General features: G+C 39.1%; 1 pseudogene; it reads right to left on the bottom strand.

Moving 5' to 3' along the window:
- Positions 1 to 1,435: 1,435 nt before the first annotated feature.
- LOC123658763 lies at positions 1,436 to 1,557 on the bottom strand (annotated as a pseudogene).
- Between the last annotated feature and the right edge of the window lie 19,913 nt (positions 1,558 to 21,470).

The raw sequence follows: 21,470 nt of genomic DNA, 5'->3' as shown, positions 1-21,470 counted from the left end.
CTTAGCGGTAACAAGATTTATTTTAAATAGTATTTAATAATTTTATTAAAATATGTTTCTAAATAATTTAATGTTATGGTTTTTTTTTTATTACTTAAAAAAATATTCAATAGAGCTATAGTTAACTGAGTAAATAACTACAAAAAAATTATAATTAAAAAGATATATTTAACCAACCGCAGTGGAGCAGCTGTGCTGTGTGGCTACGGCACTAAAGAATTTAGCCACCCCCTCTCTTCCCGTGGGTGTCGTAAGAGGCGACTAAGGGATAACACAGTTCTGCTACCACCTTGGAACTTAAAAAGCCGACCGATGGCGGGATAACCATCCAACTGCTGGCTTTGAAATACACAGGCCGAAGACGGGCAGCAGCGTCTTCGGTGCGACAAGCCAGTACTGCGGTCACAAACCCGCCTGCCCAGCGTGGTGACTATGGGCAAAACACATGAGTTCACGTTATTTTAGGCGTAAACTTGTGGAGGCCTATGTCCAGCAGTGGACGGTATAGGCTGTAATGATGATGAGTGGAGCAGCGTGGTGGATTAAGCTCCAATCCTTCTCCTTTATGGAGAAAGAGAGGAATTTGCGAGTGAGAGCATACCAATGCTGGTAACATCTACAAAATACAATTTTGACTGCAGTGCTAATTAGTTATAGATATAAATAAGAACTATAAAAACGAGTGTGCTTTAGACCACACGACTGAAGTAGAACTTCTTTAGTTCCTGTTAGAGTACGTGCGCGCCTGATACGATAGAGTAAGTCGCGTGGGGCGCGGGCGAGGGGGGGCGGCGGGCACCACCGGCGACGGAGTGAGCGCAGCGGCGGCGAATAAAATTGTCATTCACAACGCCGAGCCGTCAACACTATCACTATTATTTTTTTATTCACGACGCCAAGCCGTCCAAGTTTTATAATTTAAACAACAATATACGATTGAAGAAATACAGTCCTCCTACAGCAACATACGAAACATAACTCTCGCTCTCTTTCTATCTTCACTAACTTATAATTATCTCCCTATCATTTTCCTTTCGCCTCACCCGATCACACTTGTCATAACGCTCTCGTCGCGCATTTACCAGCTTACTCAGTAAGTCAAGCGTGCGTAAAAATGTTTTACTTCAATAATTTGTCGTATATATATTATCTAAATATACTTTTATACATGGGCGTAACCACGGTGGGGCAAGGTGGGGTTTCTGGCCCACTCTGAATCGAAACTAATAATTGATAGCTTAGATTTGAATAAGGAAACTTTAGGTAGGTTTAGCCAAAATCTCCGCAAGCTATTATTAAAGTAGTGTAGATAGTGAAATTAAATGATAAGTTCTAGTAAAAAAACAAAGTACAGATGTCAGAAGTGAAACTTCTTTGGCAAACTAATTGAAAAAAAAAACTAATTTAAAAAACGAATTGAAAAAAAAAACAAAAAGTCAACGTCATGTGGTGTTCCCAGGCGATCACCCATCCAAGTACTCACCGCGCCCGACGTTGCTTAACTTCGGTGATCGGACGAGAACCGGTGCATTCCATGTATGGGGTATGGACGTTTGACTAGCCCGTTGGCGCAGTTTGTAGTGATCCTGCTTTCTGCTCCGAGGGTTGTGGGTTCGATTCCCACCCCGAGTCTGGGTGTCATATAAATATTTATTTATATATTCATATACATATGTATTATTTATAAGTATGTTTATCGAAAAAAAAAAATGTAGCTATATGTCGGCTGTTATCAATAACACAAGCATTAAGTTGCTTACTTTAGGAATAGACGAGCGTGTGTGTATTGTATAGATATTTATTTATTTATTAATTATTATTATTTGTTTAATAATTCGTGACGCGTTTGATCCGTAAAATTTTTAACCCTCATGCGTCTAAAGAAGTTTCACTTCAAAAATTTGACTATGGAGTTTCACATTTACTGGTTTTTGCCCCACTTTTACATAATTCTGGGTACGCCCATACCCGTGTATAAATAATTTTTACAAAAACGATTGTTTCTAGTATTATGATATATTAAGGAAAATCTTAAATTACTTCCGCAATAATAATTTATTTTACTTTTTCATCCTTAATTTGTGCACACTTCTAACCGCTGCTACTGTATCGTGTCCAGTACCCAAAGGTTATCTGGAAGAAATCACTATTTAGCGATAAGATCGCCTTTGTACATCTTGTATTGTATCTTTCTTTATATGTGTCTGTATTTTGGTGTACATTAAGAATAAATAAATAAATAAATAATTTATTACAACTTGTTCCGTCTTCGAAAGTTTTTTTTTTTTATTGTTTTTTTCTTCCTGAATTATTATACATAGAATCGTCGATTAAGTATTGACAAAAGAAACCATCAATCGTGGGATTTTTTATATGAATGTATACTGATTTTTAAGTAATTTATTTTCATTATGAACGAAAAATAATGAATTAAGGGATAAGAGTATTGATGAAAACGCCTCGAGAATAATTTATCAAAATCGGAAAGGTCGAAGTGTCAATCTATATCAATTTAAAAAGCCGTTTTTATATAACGTCTTGTAAGAATATAAAACGAAGAACGAAATTTTATTACAACAGTTTTTATACATTACGTTGTTTTTATACCAAGCTGATGTCAACTTTTGTATTTCCATCGTATACATTTTTTGAAAATTTGTGATATTATTTTGAATTTTAATAAAATAAAAGGTGCGTGCGGATAAAAGGATAATTTCCCAACTATAGTCAACGACCCATATTGGGTATCACGATTAGTAGACAGACAAGGACATACTCCTAAACCTAAAACAAATACTTATAAAAAATAAGAAATTTAGAGCCAAACAAGAATTTATCATACGATCGTGGTTTATTATATATATATATATATATATATATATATATATATATATATATATATATATATATATATATATATATATAAAATAAAGCATATATATATATATATATATATATATATATATATATTCCTAAAGAACTAAAAAAACAAAATTAAGATAACTAAAACCGCTTTCATAATTTCGTAATTAAATATCGCGTCTATTTTAATGAAAACGAGTGCAAAGCGGATTTATAGCAACAAATTTTGCACGAGTGATATTATTAAAATCTTTCTAGCGTTACTGAAAATTATAGAATAAAAATCCAAATATATTTTATTTAAGTTATTGCTTGAGATACAAATATTGTGTCTAAGTGTGCGTGTCCTCCCTGTTTTTGTAAAAGATAAGATTAGCAATATAAATTCTGCTGATAATCCTGGTGAAATTTTTCGACTAAAATAAATATCAAAAATGCATATGTTTTGTTGCAATATTTTCTTATAATAATCTTCCATTTTATTAAAATATAAGTCGTTTCTTTCATAGTGAGTTATTAACGCAGTAATTCGAATTTAACATTGATATTTTTAACTGAGGCGTTAACGCAAGGGTTGCGCTGTCCACAGGCTACAGTAGCCGCTTACGATAAAGTGAATCGCGAACTGTCGATTGCCAAGCTAGTGTAATAAAACATAATCTCCGTTTTAGACATGCACAACATTTTGGCATTTCGCTTATGTTTATGCGTGTATATACAGCGTCTTTGGTGCGACAAAGCCAGCCTTGAAGTCACCAACCCACCTACCCAGCGTGGTGACTATGGGTAACACACATGAGTTCACATCATTTTTGGCGTGAACCTGTGGAGGCCTATGTCCAGCAGTGGACTGCGATTAGCTGAAGTAATTATGCGTGTATGTGTCTAATTGCGATAAGTAGAGATAACTTACAAGTAGGTAAATGATATTCGAGACAATAACCACAACGAAACTTTAAGGCATCTTAGTTTAAAGTTATTTTATCTTGCTGCCAACTCAACTGTCACATTAATAAAAAAGACACAATGTTACAACAACTACATGTAATTGTAAGACATACACAAAAAGTAAAGTCGATTCTATATTTATTGTCACAGCCGGGATTATAAACCCGGATATATACCCTATAGAAGAATATAATATTCATAGAATGGGACAGGTCTGCGAAAAAGATTCGCAATTACGGCGTGCAGATAAGCCAGCTAGCTGAGCCGTCAAATTTTAATGCTGATCGGATTTTAACGAAGCGTTGATGATGATAGATTTCTTGAGTAGTGCTAAAATATAACAAAGGAGAAATGTTTAACTGAAGTAGGGCACAGATTTCGATCAGGAAATATTCGGTTCAAGATCTGAAGCAGCCCGACCGGAGGCGCATCTCGACCTTACAGAAGATCACATCTAAATAATACTGCTTTCAAGCAAAATTATGTTCCTGTGGTGAGTAATGTGACCAGAGCACCTAGGAATGCAACTTGCATCCAATTGGAAAGTTCTTAGAATATCAATATTATTCGAAAATATATAAAAATATTACAAATAGAGAGGAATCTTTAAAGTCTGCTATTTGTTGTGATAAAGGATTTATTTAACCTTTTCTTATTAATTGTTTTAAATTAACTAATTATATATTTATAGTAACTAATAGTAGGATAATTAATTTTTCAATTTGATTTTACAAATTAAATCATTATTACAGCATAGTGCGAATGTAAACACTCACCCGTCACAGAGGCTAAAATAGAGGCGGCGGAAAGTGCTTGAAGTCGCTCTCGGGCACCTCGGTGACAGCCACCGGGAACTATTTGACCGCTGCCAGCGGTCTGGCGAGTTCCCGGGGGCCTGGAAGGAGAATCGGCTCTGCCTACTTCCTAAGGTAAGACGGACCCCAGACTTGGCTTCGTCGGTGCGATCGGTGTTGTAACTGAACAAAGCTGGGAAGATCTAGGAGAGAAAAGAAGAGGATCTTCGAGCACGGCAGTCGACCATCGACGTCCTTAAACCCCTGCGGGCGGTGACGGGTGAGGCGGAACACGGAAGGGAGGTGGTGATCGCGGTATTACTGGATATCGCGAATGCCTTCAACAGCCTCCCGCACGCAGTGATTCGGGAGGCACTGACATTCTTCGGAGTGCCCCGTATCTATACGTATATTTTTTGGTATAATTATGTATATATACGTAAAATCTGAATACTTTTCAGATATTTGAGAAAAAAAAATATAAGGACGCTTTATGTCATAATCTGTTTGTTTAATACATCACTTGAAAGGCACTCAGTTTCTGATAAAATTGTGCATGAAAATCACAAAACGTATGTAACGTATACCACAAAACGCTCAAATTTCTTTATTCCCGTTTAATATAAACATCTCACGTTACGCAAATGGATGTTTTAAGTTTGTATTACTTTACTTTGCTACCTCTTTGCAAAGTAATTGCTTACGCCATCAAATGTCAAACTCGATTTAATATGAAAGGATGGAACAAAGATTATTTTCCTGCTTTGTATGTATAAAGTGTAAGTGTCGATCATCGAATTTTATAACCCCTTTATGTAATGAATATAACAGCGATTTTGTTCGCATATGTGTTATAACACCCTTTCACGTCGTTTCTGATAAGCACAAAACTACAATATTTTATGATTTTGCACAGACGAGCAGTTGTTGAATTTTGTATTGAATGAATGTAGCAAATCTTCTTGCATGCGGAATTCGAAGACATGGTCATATTTACGAAGCCCAAATATGAGCCGTATACATAAATTTTGAATGCCCTCAAGTTTATTAAGCAACTCTTCACTAAGATTGATGTAACAAGTGTTAGCATAATCGAGAATCGGTAAAAAAAAAGAGATTGTGCAAGCGTAATTTTGGTTAGTAAGGGTAAGAAATTCTACGAAGAGATCCGTTCGAAGCAAATATTTTTCTGCTTACTTCGCTCACCTGAGGAGCCCAAGATTTATCAAATATAACACCACGATGAAAAACTGTGTCACTATAGTGAATAGGCGTTCCACCAAGCATTATACTTGGCAAATTAGACCAATCTATTCGCGATATTAGTTTATAGCTTCCGATTATTATTGCATGCGTTTTAGAAGGATTTACCCTTAAGCCATGTGTCTTACTCCATTATACAATTGAGTTCAAGTAATTATTTAATAGTGCAATACTTAATGTATATTTATAAAATTACATATTAGAACAAAAAGTCCACGTAAAAATGTTTCCTAGATAATCAGCTTACCCAGAATTATTACAGTTCCATATATAAATATGGGACGTGATAGCATTACGTTATATTACAAATGATATACTGAATGAGTTTCCATTCCTTTGGGAACATCCAATATACTCTGTGTTTGTGTTTAGTATTGAGTAGTAATTAATTGTATGTTGAGTTATCCATATTTATTTTGATATTAAAAAGATAATGTAATAAATCTTGCAATAAATCTTGTATATTTGTAAACCTTCTTTAAATATGAAATAGAGGCTCCCATGATCCTTGGTCACGCTATGTTTTTAGAACAATTTTATCGATTTCATTCACCTTATTCTAAGTTTCTTAATACTTGGAAGATGATTTTTTAAAAAAGAAAATTTCGATATAAATCATAAAATTTCAGAAAACTATAATGATTATTTAAAATTCACGCCTTTGACAGCTATCGGTCGGCCACGTAGTTCGAGTATAATATTATTTTAAAAATACCTGATCTGGTAAACGTTCATCATAGAAATGAAATCGTTTTGCCAAAGAAATAATTTCAAAACGACCTATCGAATTTCATTTTAATCAATCATCAATTTTATACATACAACTGCAACCAATGAATCAATCAATTCTCATACATACCATATTATACTTTACGCTTTTATTACTTGAACTGTCTCCCCCGCTATATGATATTCTCTCTCATGACCATTTGGTTGACTGGAAGAGATCTGTTCTAAGGATAAGTCCATCTTTGCCTACAACTATACATGTAATTTTCTGTATATTCTTTTTTTATTGCAATAAAGTATATAATAATTATATACACAAAAAAATTATAATAATCAGTCCTATGACAAGCCCTCGAAATGTAGATCACGTGCACACGTGTAGATTCTGTGAATTGGTGTAAAACTCCTCCGTTGTTGTTGTTGTTGTTGTTGTACACGGGCTATTTTCCGCAACTCGACGTCTTGATGCGCCTTTTTTGCGTGATCGGCTGGTGGGCACTATTCGTGCCAGCCAAGCTCCTTGAGGAAGTCTAGCAGACCCTTCACGTTGCCGACGACTTCCTGGAGCAACCTCGGTGTCCCAAGGTGTAGTGCCCTGTAGTTCGCCACACCACCGCATTCCAGCAGGATATGTGAGGCCGTTTCCTCTGCCTCCAGGCACGCTCTGCACAGGGGGCTGTCTGTAACACCTAGATTGTGTAAGTGCTTGTTAAGCAAGGCATGTCCCGTAAGCGCCCCGACCAGTAGTCGGAGCTGGGCTCTTCCATAACCGCGAAGTTTGCGGGACAATCCTGGGTTGATCGTCGGAAGAGCTTCCTTGGTCTGCCTGCAGGTAGTTAGGTTTGTCCAATATTCTTGGTGCATTACCTTGGTGTTGTGTCGCAGCTGGCTGCGCAGCCATCCGAATGGCAGAGGCAGAATGGGTTCGGGTCCGTGGACCCTCATCTCCGATCCATTCCTCGCCAGTCGGTCGGCCGCGTCATTGCCTCGCGATCCACTGTGTCCCTTTATCCATTGAAGGGTAATGGTGTTTGTTTCACTTACCTTCGTCAGAGCTCGATGGCACTCGTATATTAGCCCTGATGTCATAATGTCGCTCTGTAGGGCTTGCAGGACCGATCTGCTGTCGGAAAGTATACGGATTGGAAAACCCTGTACCTCTCTAGACTTGATCGCTGTTGCTGCCATTATGATTCCCATACATTCCGCCTGGAAGACGGTGTTGTGGATTCCTAATGGCGATGAGATGTGGATATTCAGGTCTTCTGAGTAGACCCCAGAACCTGTACCTGTTGATGTTTTCGACCCGTCTGTGAAGATTCTTAACTCCCTAGGGTTGAGGCCTTCACCTGGGTCTTCGTGTAATTGTATTCTGTATCTTTTGTCGAATACGTACTGTTTGGGTATCCTGTCGGTAACCGCTTCGACGAGCGGTTCCCTGTTTGCCAGTTCGCCAAGTATTCCTGTATGTGCTACCTTTACGTTCCTCCAAAGGTTTAGCTTCCTGAGTCTTACCGCAGCCGCTCCCGCCTCCTGTTGGATAAACAGGTGCAGCGGCGGCAGGTTCAGTAGGGTTTCCAGGGCGGCTGTCGGAGTAGTCCTCATGCAGCCCGTAGTCGCCATGCAAGCTAGCCTTTGAAGTCGTTGTAGTTTTGCTTCTCCGGTGATTAGTCTGGTTCTCGGCCACCAAACCACAGCACCGTAGCTGATAATTGGCCTGATGACGGACTGGTACAGCCACAGAGTGACTTTTGGGGATAGACCCCATTTCTTACCTATCATTCTGCGGCACTGCCAGAAGGCTATTGTAGCCTTGTCAATTTTGCTGTTGAGATGCTTGCTCCAGTTCAGTTTGCTATCTAGAATAATTCCTAGATACTTTACCTCCGAGCTGAACTGTAGCTCCGTACCGAACAGTCTAGGGGGTTTGTAGCTCCCCAATTGCCGTTTGTTAGTGAACATTACCTGTTCCGTCTTTCCAGGATTGACGGTGAGTTCGTTATCTATGCACCATCTCTCCACAATTCGTAGCGCCTGCTGTGTGACACTGCACACGGTACTGCTGACTCTGCCGCTGATTAGGATGGCGATATCATCAGCGTACCCGATCGTGAAGTAGTTGTGCTGGTTCAGTCTGGTTATAAGGTCGTTTACCACTAGGTTCCACAGTAGTGGGGAAAGCACCCCTCCTTGTGGACATCCTCTGGCTACCAGTGCATGTTGTGCCTCAGTTGATGTAAGTTTGATGACTCTTTTTCTGAGCATGTTACCTATCCAGTCGATCATCATCGGGTGTACCCCGTGCTTAACTAGGGCCGACGAGATGCTGTTGAAGTTAGTCTTGTCAAAGGCTCCTTCTATGTCGATGAAGGTGCCAAGACACATAGCCTTGTTTTCAATGGCCTCTTCTATTTTACTGACCACTGCATGTAGAGCTGACTCTGTTGATTTACCTTGGCTGTACGCGTGTTGGTTTGGATGTAGGCGTACTGTAGCTAGGGCGTTTTCTCTCAGATCCCGTTCGCACAGCCTTTCCAGAGTCTTCAGTAGAAAAGATGTAAGACTTATAGGTCTGTGGGATTTGGGTTCAGAGTAGTCACTTTTTCCCGGTTTGGGGATGAAGATTACCTTTACCTCCCTCCACTGCCTCGGCACGTAGCTGTGAGCTAAACAGGCCGCCAAAACAGTGGTAAGCCTCTGGATCAGTCGGTTACTTCCCCACTTTAGAAGTGCCGGGAAGACCCCGTCCAACCCTGGGGATTTGAAGGAGTCAAAGCTGTTGATAGCCCATCTGACTTTTGATGGGCTTACTACCTTGAGTGCATATTCCCAATGCTCCTCTGTTGGGGCTACGTCCTCCTCGGGCCAGTCCACCGACTGCATGATGTGGCACCCTGGGAAATGTGTCTCAACCAGGATGCACTCTGCTTCTTCCGGCGTGCTCGTGAAGGTGTTGTCAGGCTTTCTTAGGGAGCCCTTCAGCTGGCAGGATTGGTTTGCTAAGACCTTCCTTACCCTATTGGCCTGTTCGCAGGTTTCCACGCTGCTGCAGAATTTGCGCCACGAGTCGGTGCTTCTGTACCTTAGTCGTTTCTTGTATCTGGACTTGGCTTTCTTATACCTGTCCCAGTCCAGATCGGCGCATGTATTCATTGCTCTGTTTAAAAGTCGCCTCACCTTTTTCCTGAGTCTTTCCAGTTCAGGCCCCCACCAGGTTACTTTGTTCTCCGGTGGCAATGATAAGGGACATGCAGTTTGGTAGGAGTCTATAATGTTGCTAGTCAAAGTATCTACCTGCTGTTCTATATGTTCTGTTCCCACAAGCCGGTCTGGGCATGCCTGCTCACTGAGCAGCTGCTCCAGTCTCTCAGCGTAGTGCACGCGGTCAGTTTTGCGTGGGTTACGCCTAGGGGTTGTTGGAACTGTATTTACCTGCACATCGAAGCGTATCCATCTGTGATCTGAGCACGATGCCTCATCGGATACGTGCCAGTTGGAGATGGTCTCGGAGGCCACTTCTGTGGCAAGAGTTAGGTCGATGATTGTCCTGCTACGTCTGTTCACGAAAGTGGGCTCAGAGCCCACATTCATGATCTGTAGGTTTGTCGTCATCAGATATTCAACTAAGAGCTTACCTCTTTCGTTTGTTGTTTTCATTCCCCATAGGGTGTGATGTGCGTTGGAGTCAGTGCCTATAATTAGTTGCAGCCTGGCCTCTTCGCAGTATGTTATCAGCCGTGCCATGTCGTGCGGCGGTGGCGCATCAGCCTCCGGCATGTAGGCCGACGCGATCACCATCTCCGGCAGGCTGTGGTCTTGCGTACTATGCAGCTGTATGGCGCACACATCTCTAGAACAGAATCTCGTTAATGTTTGCGCCTGTATATTGTTGGTGATGTAAATACAGGCCCTGCTGTTTTCCGAGCCTGTATGTGTAATTAGCTTACCTCCAGAGTTCCGGAGTCCGCATACAGTGCCATTCCTGACCCACGGCTCCTGGATCAGTGCAATGGCTGTTGTGTTAACCTCCAACCATTTACGCATTTGAGCCGTTGCTGTCATGCTATGGTGGAGGTTTGCTTGGAGGACTTTACAGGATGGGTGAGCTGGGTAAGCCATCGTCAGACAGCATCCCTGCCTCCTCCATCACTGTCTCCCCTATGGCCAGGTTGTCCAGGCTTGCCAGGCAAGCCCCCTCCTCCGACTCCAGAAGCAGCTCCTCCACGACCACTGCCTCTTCGGTCTGGGGTTTGGGGCTCGACTGCCTCACAGGGGGTGGCTCGGGGATAGCCGGGATTGCTCCCGACCCTTCCCCCTTCGCCTGTTCTCCGTTGTTTTGATCCTCCATGGGGTCGTCATGCTCCGTTGGCAGGTGCTCGGTAAATTTACCTTTCGGACCCTGGAACTTCACGTACACCGACCCCAGCAAATAGCAGAGTCGGCGCTCTCGTTCCACCAGAGTCTGCACCACGTCCTCGGGAGCGCTGAAGATCAGGAACGTATTACCTTCCTGTCTGTCAACCTTATGGAGGATCCAGCTGTCTACCTTGGCCCACACATTCTGGAGCCGCAGCGCGCGTCCCACCTTCCAGATGTCCGGTTGTTCACCCGGAAGGAGGACCCCGCAGCGGACCAGCCTGACAAGGTCGCACTGCCGTTTGACCATTAATTTGGTGCCCGTGGGCAGGGCGAGCTCCGAAACTATACGTGTGAGGTACCCCACGGTTTCGCGGTTCTCACACCACAGCTTCAGAGCTCCATCGGCGTATATCGGTTTACCCTGAAAAACAGGGTTCACCGGTTCATCATCGGTCGCTTCTACAAGATCCTTTAGAAGGCGCTCTTGTAGAAGGACCTGTACTTCCTGTGCGGCCTGTGCAGTCAGGTGCTCTCCGGTCACAGTTGTCACCGCAACCAGTAAGTCCGACTGCACTGCCGCTGAGTAGGGGACATGGGTACCATCAGCCAGCCTCGGCTTTTTGGGACCACCCCTCGGCGACTGAGAGTCGTCGAGGCGAGCCCTTTTAGCCGGTACCTGGGATGCATCTCCATTGCCCGCTTTACCCTTCGCCTGCGCCTTGCCGCGTTGGGCGCGACCGGTTGCCTGGTTACCCTGGCCACCTGCCGCCCCCTTCGCGAACTTGACGGACCCCTCGGTTTTGGGTTCCTCGGCTTGGGTTGTTGTATCGCGCTTGGGGGCTCCCGCCTCCGATGCACGCCTCCTCTGACGTTGGCGTAGCTTCCTGTTCATGCGCCGGGGCTTAGGTTCACTCCCTGGTTGGGAGGACCCTTTACCCCCTGCGCGTCCCGCCGACTTGCCGGGTTTCCCCTTGGCTTGTCGGCGGTCGACCAGGGTCCACGCCTCGTCAAAGCGTTTTAGGGCAGCCACCTCTCCTGCCGACCGGGCTCCGGGTTGCCCCAGTGCCCTGTCGGCGTCGAGGATAGCGCCTGTTGAAGGCGCCGTCGACGTGGACGGCCTCGGTTCCTCCGGTTTCTCGGTTTCCCCTCGGCCACCCACGGACATGCGCTTTGTGTGTGGTGGCGCCGCCTTGGCGGCACCACCCCCGCGTGTGTGTGTGTTTGCTGAGGTCAAGGTCGACTTCGCTGCCTTGCCTCCGCTAGTGAAAGAGGGCTGTCCCAACTTCATGGTGCCGCACCCCTGTTGTGTTTGTTGTACCCGTAATGGGTGTTTGGTAGACGGCCCCGCATTCGCGGTACCCGCCACCAGTAAGGTACCATCCGGTTTCCCTTCAGGTCCCTGTGTGGGTTTGGATCTATTGTTGTCCATGTTTGATAAGAAAGAAATTTCATCTACTGCGCTCCCTACCCTCCATGGAGCCCGCAACGTTGGGGATGCCGTATCGACACCGGGGCTACGCAGTAGATATAGATGTGGTAGGTTGGATTCCAAACGCGACATCGGGAGCTACAGATGCCCGGCTGGTGACCGCGATCCCACGGCCCCCAGTGGTTCCGAACACCCTTGCCCCGTCAGCATGGCCGGTCTCCGCGTCCTCCCAGAGGACCCCACCCCATCTCGCCAGCGTAAAGCACCCGGCTCATCCGTGCAGTTACGCATGTCCATTTCCCCGCAGTGGCTAGCTACGGGGCTACCGTTTAGCCTGAAATCCGGACCAAAGAGGGCGTGTTGTCTCCCGCGGTAACTAACCCAGACCCCGTTCGACTCAGCCCCCCAGGACTCCTTCATCCCTGCGTACGGCGATCAACTGCGCAGGACACACGCAGGTAGGCAATTGTAGTTGATCTACCGGGTCACCTACTATACCCGGCAGATGGCCTGTCATACTTGGCTACAGCAGTCCGGGGTAGATGGTAATTGCGGCGCCCGTTATGACTGCTGCATTTCCAGGGTGTGCGACCCACTCCAGAGGAGCTGACGCCCCAGGAATGGGTTCGCCCCCAAGCCCGTACGTCGGCGAGCTGAGGGCGACGTGGACGCGTATGACAGACTTGACAGGGGCAAGCCAGCTTATCGCCGCACCCTTAAGCCTACTCACTCCCTGCCCTACACCCCAACTCCTCCGTTTTGTTACAATAGATTTGAACAACATGTTTATCTAAATAATCTTAATAGAAACACAACTGTCAATATATTTTGCAAACAACAAGCGAGGCTTTGAATTAATGTTTTATATGACAAACGTACGACTCACCTGATGGTAAGCGATTACCGTAGCTTACAGGCGTCTGCAACACCGAAATCAATGCAGGCGCGTTGCCGATCCCATCCCCAATTCTTTCCAGGAGCTCTGGTCACCTTACTCATCAACAGGAACACAACACTGCTTGAAAACAGTATTATTTAGCTGTGATCTTCTCTGTAAGGTCTTCTGTAAGGTCGAGGTCAGTCCCCAGTCGGGTTATAAAGAGACCTACCTCAGTTAGGACCTATACCAAATTAGTATTTTGGAGTTAGTACTAGTTCATTTCGAAATTTGTCATAGTATTACCTATTAAACACATATTTTAAGTATTTACCTTATTTTAATATTTAAAAACGTAACCACACTGATCGGCTTACATATATTACCAAAAATAACATTACAGGTTATGACTAGAACATAAAACTAGTCTTAAGATAATTCTCATGTTAATAATATAAAATCTTTTAGAGTTCTTTCCATGTTCTCGCGTCATTTCCATCATCAAATATGTTATAGGATCATATAAATTTCAGAAACATTTCATTTACATACACGTTGCCCGATACGAAATCTTAGGATTACAGTCAGCGACCCTTCCAAGCAGCCTTATTTTTTATTGTCAGAGATAGTGATTTTTATCTTTTTCTTTTACGTCTATGTTTGTCTTTTTAACCGATTTCAAAAAAAGGAGGATGTTTCCGATTTCACTGTATTTTTATGTGTTTGGCACCTTATTTAAATTAATACTTATTGCACTGTTGTTTTTCCTCGACTTCTTATAGTATTTTTTGAGCTCTCTAATAATGCGTTTTTCACTGACCATTTTTTTCGTTTACCTACGTTAATGACGTTTTCATTTCATTACTAGTAATCAAAGTCCAATTTTTTATTATAAATAAATGCACTTGTACTGCGTTTTTTTTTTTTATTATATAAAATATAAAATACATACACAGTTTTTTTTTCTTAATGAAAGTAATGTAATAAAATTTTATGAAACTTTGTACATTTCCTTTCTTCTACGGAAATAGGAGCGAACAGTAATAATGTAATATTGATCAATTTCAATTTGTATATGACGACGAAAATATAAATTTCGTTACATTTCGCGTTTCTATTTATATACTGAAATATAACATGCATTTTTTTTACTTACTTTGAACGTGTATATATTTTAAAATTTTACTTTAAATGTTTGATATAATTATAAATATTTTCATCGATTTATATTTATAGGCTTGAATAATATTCACATCCAACCTCATAAGCTTGTAAATAGTCACTAGTCCCCTAAGTTTTTTTTTTGTTATTTTAAAAAATCTAGGGTTTATTAAAAGTATGCTCATCTCAGCAAGAAAAGCAATTTCCATAAATATTAGCCAACTTTTATCTTTATAAGTATTAGTTGATGGATATGATTAATGTTGATATAATAAATATATAATAATAATTTTCAGCTGACTGGGGGTACTGCTTTCAAGCAGTGTTGTGTTCCTGTTGGTGAGTAAGGTGACCAGAGCTTTTGGGAGAATTGGGAATAGGGTCGGAAACGTGTTTGCGATGCTTCTAGTGTTGCAGACGTCTATAAGATACAGTAATCGCTTACCATTAGAAGGCTTAAAAGGCTGCCAGGAAGCGTTTTCTTGATATTCAACGTGAATAAAATTATATATATGCATGTATGTATTTATGTGTGTATAGGTATGTATGTATATATGTATTTATGTATGTATGTATGTATGTATGTATGTACCTATATGTATATGTGTTTAAGTAAATATATTCAAACGTTTATGTCTCAATTTGTACACCTACACCGACACAATACCATCTCCTCTGCCTCTAAGTTGCCTGAAAGAGATCGCTTTTCAGCGATAAGGCCGCCCTTTGTACCTTATGATACTCAGTTAAAAATCAATCTGATACGTATTATTTCTGTATTAGTGTACAATAAAGTGTATTGTTGTTATGTCATTAGGTGTGCTGTACACTGGTTTTGCCGACCTAAGTCAGTATAATATTAATCTTCTTATCTTTAAACGCCTTTGTGTTTAAAAAAAAAATAATAAAGAAATTGATCGCGAATAAAACCGAATACGAAGTCTTGTGGTATATATAATATTATTATTTCCGTTTACGATTTCGATTTCTTAGAATTGTAATCACGGAAGAATTGTCAAACAAAACTAAGCATATTTGCATTGGAAATTGATATTCGATGTATTTTTTACGGTAATGTTGAGTTTTCCATAAGTTTCAGGCAAATATCCTTGATGGAATGATTTTTATGGTAATCATTTTTGATATGTGTGCATTGTTTGGATTTTTTATCATTATACAAAACTATGCGTGAAATTTGCATTAAATTATATTCTCTTTATAGACTCTCAGTATTTATTTTTAACTTAATTTACTTGATACGTTTTTTAAAATTTTTCACTTTTCTGTGCAATTTTCTTAAGTTTTGTTACGTAACATTCTACGAAGCTTTGAAGATTACGAAGATTTGAAAAAGATGTTAAATTAATCCTGAGAGCTGTTCTTAAATATAGCCCTTAGCAAAATATTTAACGATTTATTTTTATTTATATAGATAGAAGAACTTCTAATAGTTCAACGATTGTATTAATGTCAAAAGAAAATATATGACAAAGTATTAGAAAGCATGCGTTACTATGCATTATATTTTTAAGTGTTTGTGTGTGATTAACTCGATTATTCATTTATTAATAAAAGAATAAAACTGCAAACAAACATTATGAGATAAATATTAAAATGTTACGCGAGTAAAATGGCGAGGATTTTCTGTTATTCCTTACTGAAAGAACATGGTATTTCTTTTGACTTATTAATTTTATAAGTGACAAAATATTTGTATAAATAGGATCACTTGTACCTCTATATCGTTATACTTGTTATAAAAACAATTTTTTGATATGATCAAGGAGCGTCCATAAACCACGTGGTCATATTATAGCACTTCTTAGACCCCTCCCACCCTTTATGTAGCCTAACATAGCTGTTCTATCACCCCCCTCACCCCTCTCTTCCTTGTTTTTTCTTTTACATTAACTTTAAAATAAGTTTATTTTAAAGGTATAATAATAATTTATGCTTAATATATTTGTATATATTTTATTCATAATTACTTCGTAAAAATTAACATCCGTGTTTCAAAATTATCGAACAATTATAAATTTATTACTCAAAAAACTTTGAAGAAAACTACGTAACTTTGCTCTTACCGCCGCGTTACGTAGTTCAGCGTAGCATTCAAACTTATCCCCCCTACTCGAACAGGTTACGTGGTTTATGGACGCTGCCTCAATGAAATAACATAAAAAAAAAACATTTTTTTTAAATTCTTCTTCAATAAACTTCGACCTGTTAAAATATACTTTCGTTCCATAAAATCTGGCGCGTATTGAATAACAAACGCGTACAATTGATCTAATCTTTCACTCTGATGTTACGATATCTCAATAGTCAAAATATCATTATTCTTGGGTGCTCTCAATATTTTTCTTGATTTACAAACTTTGCTTTTTGGCGTTTGCTTTAGTCAAATACTAAACGGGTGTATTTAAAATTAAGACTAATCTTTCTATATATATTTTTTTTGTACTTTAAAACTAAAAAGATTATTTAATTGCTTTGTTGAAAAATAATTGTGCTATGTGATGATATATATAACGTGACTTTGTATATGTATGTTTGTTAACTTTCGCTTTAAGCGTTACATTTTGCGTAAAACATGGTGTAAAAATATGCACCCATAAAAAGTGAGGTCAGAATTTTATTTATGTTCAACGAAATAAGCATAAATTGTGATACATGATTGATCGCAACGATTGAGTTTGTTTGTCATGTTTTAAACTTTTGTATTGTTCCAGGTTAAAGTTTAACTATAATAGTCGTAGGTACACCTATAACCTACTTCTTAGGCCTTCAAAAGTTTTAATAGTTGTATAAAATCTACATACTGACAAACATCCTTCGTGTCTTCTCCATTCCACGTGACATTAGCAAATCACTCATGTTATTTTTGGCGCTATTCATATTTGTATTTACCTCTCTGGTTCTAAATTTAACTACCAATGATACGTGAAATTAGGTCATCACAATCATCATCACTTCAGCCTATCGCAGTCCACTGCTGGACATAGGCTTCCACAAGTTCACGCCAAAAATGGCGTGAACACATGTGTTTTGCCCATAGTCACCACGCTGGGCAGGCGGGTTGGTGACCGTAAAAGTTAAACGTGAAATTAGGTACTAGTTATATATTTAAAAAAACACATATTTATTTCCAATATTACAAACATAATGAATGAACAAATACTACCAAAATCATATAACTTGTCATCACTTTAAAAGAAGAAAAAAAGTTTTAAGATCATTGTAACTCGGAGAATTTAATCAACAACGTCATACATGAATTAAAAAATCATTGCAAATTGTTCTTATGTTTCAGCTTAAGGTCTGCATTTATCTGTTATTACGCAAATGACTAGTCAAGAACTTTTCTTTTATATTTAACTTACTTGCATTTGTGTGATATTTTAAAGTCTATACTTTTTTGACAACGTTGTCTTTTTTTATCTATTGTTAGCGACCTCTAGCGCCCTCATCGACATTCGACTAGACTCCAATATAAAACCAAAATTCGCCTTCCAAATAATAGGTAATAAAAAAAAATCATAAGTTTGACGACTAGTCTACGGATCTCTATCTAAATAAACAAATTTTATCAAAAAATTAGAAATAAAGTCTTTGTAATTCTAAAAACAAAAGATGGCAACACGAAATTCTTCGAGTCAGCTAGTATTGTTGAAATTTCTTCAATTATATTATATTTTTCGTTATTACGTGTCTAACAGCCTGTTTGTTGGAATATATATTAAATAAAACTATTTATAACATATTTAAGCCGTGTTTACTTCTTATCCAACATACATAAGTCTATTAGAAAAATTACAGAGTCAAATAATATGTCATAGGAATGTGTTCTATTTACAAAATATATATAAAACCTTCACTCCTCCTAACGCATTCCTAGACTATTGATCAGATTCTCCAATCTTTGGGATGGCAGCCCTTTAGTTAAAATATCAACTTCCATCTTCTCTGTATTCATATAAATAATATAAACACTTTTCTCTTTAACGTGCTGTCGAATGAAATGCGTTCTCAAATCAATATGCTTGGTTCTATTGCTCACAATTTCATTTTTGCACATCTGTATTGCCGCTTGACTGTCGCTATATATAAGTACACTATTTTGTTGCTTACCGGCAATGCTATTCCACAACATTTTTAAATGTATAGCCTCCTTTACGGCTTCTGTTAATGCCATGTACTCCGCCTCGGCTGTAGACAAGGCTACTGTTCTTTGTTTCCTTGATTCCCAGCTAATGCATCCACCAGCTAATTTGAAACAATATCCTGTGTAGGATCGTCTGTCCAGTGCACACGATGCCCAATCTGCATCTGCAAATCCATAGATGGGACATTCAGTTTTCTCGTAAATTATTCCGAGCTGTAAAGTTCCTTTGAGATACCTTAGTACCCGTTTCGCACATTTAAAACGTTCTTCACCGTAGTAATTATTAAATTGTGATAAATAACTAACAGCAAACATTATATCTGGCCTAGTAGCCACAGCAAGAAACATCAATGTTCCAATCAAATTCTGATACGGTAAGTTTTCTACTTTCTTTTCTTTTTTATCTAATTTTAATCGTGCTTCTATGGGTGTACTCACTGGTTTACAGTCCTCCATCTTATATTTACAAAGAATTTTCTTAATATAATTTTCTTGCGATATCTTAATTTTTCCCTGTTTTATATTAACTTGTATACCTAAAAATTCAGATGGTTTTCCCAAGTCTTTCATATCAAACTTCGTTGTGAGAAAATTCTTTACCTTTTGTAACTTCTTTTCTGATGTATACGCAATCATTAAATCGTCAACGTAAAGACAAATTAATATTTTATCTCCTCCTTCTTTAAAAGAATACATACAAGGGTCTGCCGGTGACGGTTCGAAACCAAAAGCTTTTAATTCTGTGTCCAACTTTTTGAACCATTGTCTTCCAGATTGTTTCAAACCATATAATGCCTTTTTTAATTCACAGACCTTTTCTCCTTTTACATTCCTTAGGTCTTCTAACATTCTTTTTGCTTTAACTAATAAGTTTGAATTTTGATTGCTAGTTTCATCGTTTATAATTTCAATTAAATATTTTTCTAAATATTCTGGTGCTTTCATTTGAATTTCCTCATCCAAATCACCATTTAAATATGCAGTTGTGACATCCATCTGATTCAACAAAAGATCTTCTTCTACAGCTACTGCTAGTAGTAATCTTAGTGAACTCAACTTTGCAACAGGTGCCCACGTCTCATTATAATCCATTCCAGGTCTCTGGGTAAACCCCCTTGCTACGAGGTGAGCTTTCTTTCTCTGTCCTTTATCTTTCAGAATCATCTTAAAATCAATAACATTTCTACTTTTATCTTTAGCTTTAATTTTCCATGTACCATTTTTTACATGTGACATCATTTCTGACTTGATAGCTTCATGCCATTCATCGTCCATTTCTGAGTAGGCTTCCACGTCACAACTATAATTATACTCATTACTTTGTTTGTTGTAAAGAAATTCTTCATAGTCATCTCCTAAAAAATAGCTTTTAAACCAATCTGGTTGCTTTCTAATTCTTTTAGGTCTTTCATGCCTGTCAAGTATAATTTCATCTGGTTCTTCTTCAGGACATGAATCATAAATTTCGGGTTCAGAATGTGAGTTCTCTACACTTTGATCCACTATCTTATTTTCTCTGATTTCTCTTTCTACTAGGACAGGTAAGTTATATTCAGCATCCTTTTCAGCAATTAAATCTTTTTCTTTATTGTTTTCAAAAATATTTATTTCTATTTCTGGTTCCTCACGTTCCAATTCTACTACATCAATTTGTTTATCGTAATAAAACATTTCTAAAACTTTCACGTCCCTACTGACAATAACATCTTTCTTTTTTGGCAAATATATTCTAAATGCTTTGGCATTTGATGCATATCCCATAAAAATACCTGCTTCCGCCTTGGGTGTAAATTTTCCCTTCCTTTTCTTATTGAGGACAAAAGCCTTTGCACCAAAAACATGTAGGTGATTTCCTGAAGGTATACGACCAGCCCATTTTTGATATGGCGTCTCACCTTTCAATGCTTTTGCCGGGCTTCTATTAATTAAATAATTCGCTGTGTTTATAGCTTCAGCCCACAAGAATTCTGAGATATTACCTTCAATTAATAAACATCTTGCCTTGTCGAGTAGTGATCTATTTTTCCTCTCACTTAGACCATTTTGTTGAGGCGTATAAGGACGGACAGCCTTCTCTGAATACCATGTTCCTTTAAAAATTCATTAAAGTCATTATTACAATATTCGGTTCCATTATCCGACTGTAAAAATTGTATTTTTTCTTTCATTTGATTTTCTACCTCGGTCTTGTACTGTTTAAACTTATTCAATACTTCACTTTTATTTTTCATAAAATATACGTAACCGTATCTTGTAAAATCATCGGTAAAAGTGACGAAATATTTATTTCCAGCAATAGTTTCACAACGCATAGGCCCACAGACATCAGTGTGTATTATTTGTAAAGACCTCGTAGATTTCAATGCTTCGTGTGTATGAAACGGTAAAACTGTCATTTTCCCTTTAATACAAGTTTCGCAATTACCTAATTTTTCATCATTGTTAATTATTAATCCGCGCAGCAGTTTATTCCTTGATAGTAGTTTTAAGTCACTTTCATTTATATGACCAAGTTTCCGGTGCTATCTTAGAATATTATTTTCTTTTCCAGGTACTAAATTAGCATTTTCAATGACATTTTTATTGACATTTTCAACTTGCAGATAATAGAGTCCATTTTCTCTGACAGCCGTAACTAAAACCTCCCCTTTGTCATCTATAATAAATGCTTTATTTTTATTAAACAAAACTGTATTTCCTTTATCAGTAATTTTTCCTACAGATAGTAGATTTATTGATAATTCTGGTACATACAACGTATCAAGGAGGTTATACTGCATATTTTCTATTTTTATTTCAACTTTTCCTTTACCTGCTATATCTGTTGTGTGATTATTTGAGCCTAGTTTAAGAGAACCTGTTTCATCGTGTATATTAGAAAAA

Source organism: Melitaea cinxia, chromosome 12 (assembly GCF_905220565.1).
Source record: "Melitaea cinxia chromosome 12, ilMelCinx1.1, whole genome shotgun sequence".
NCBI classification, from domain to species: Eukaryota; Metazoa; Arthropoda; class Insecta; order Lepidoptera; family Nymphalidae; genus Melitaea; species Melitaea cinxia.
Note: the sequence above shows the minus strand (reverse complement) of the source record. Positions and strands in the feature narration are given on the sequence as shown.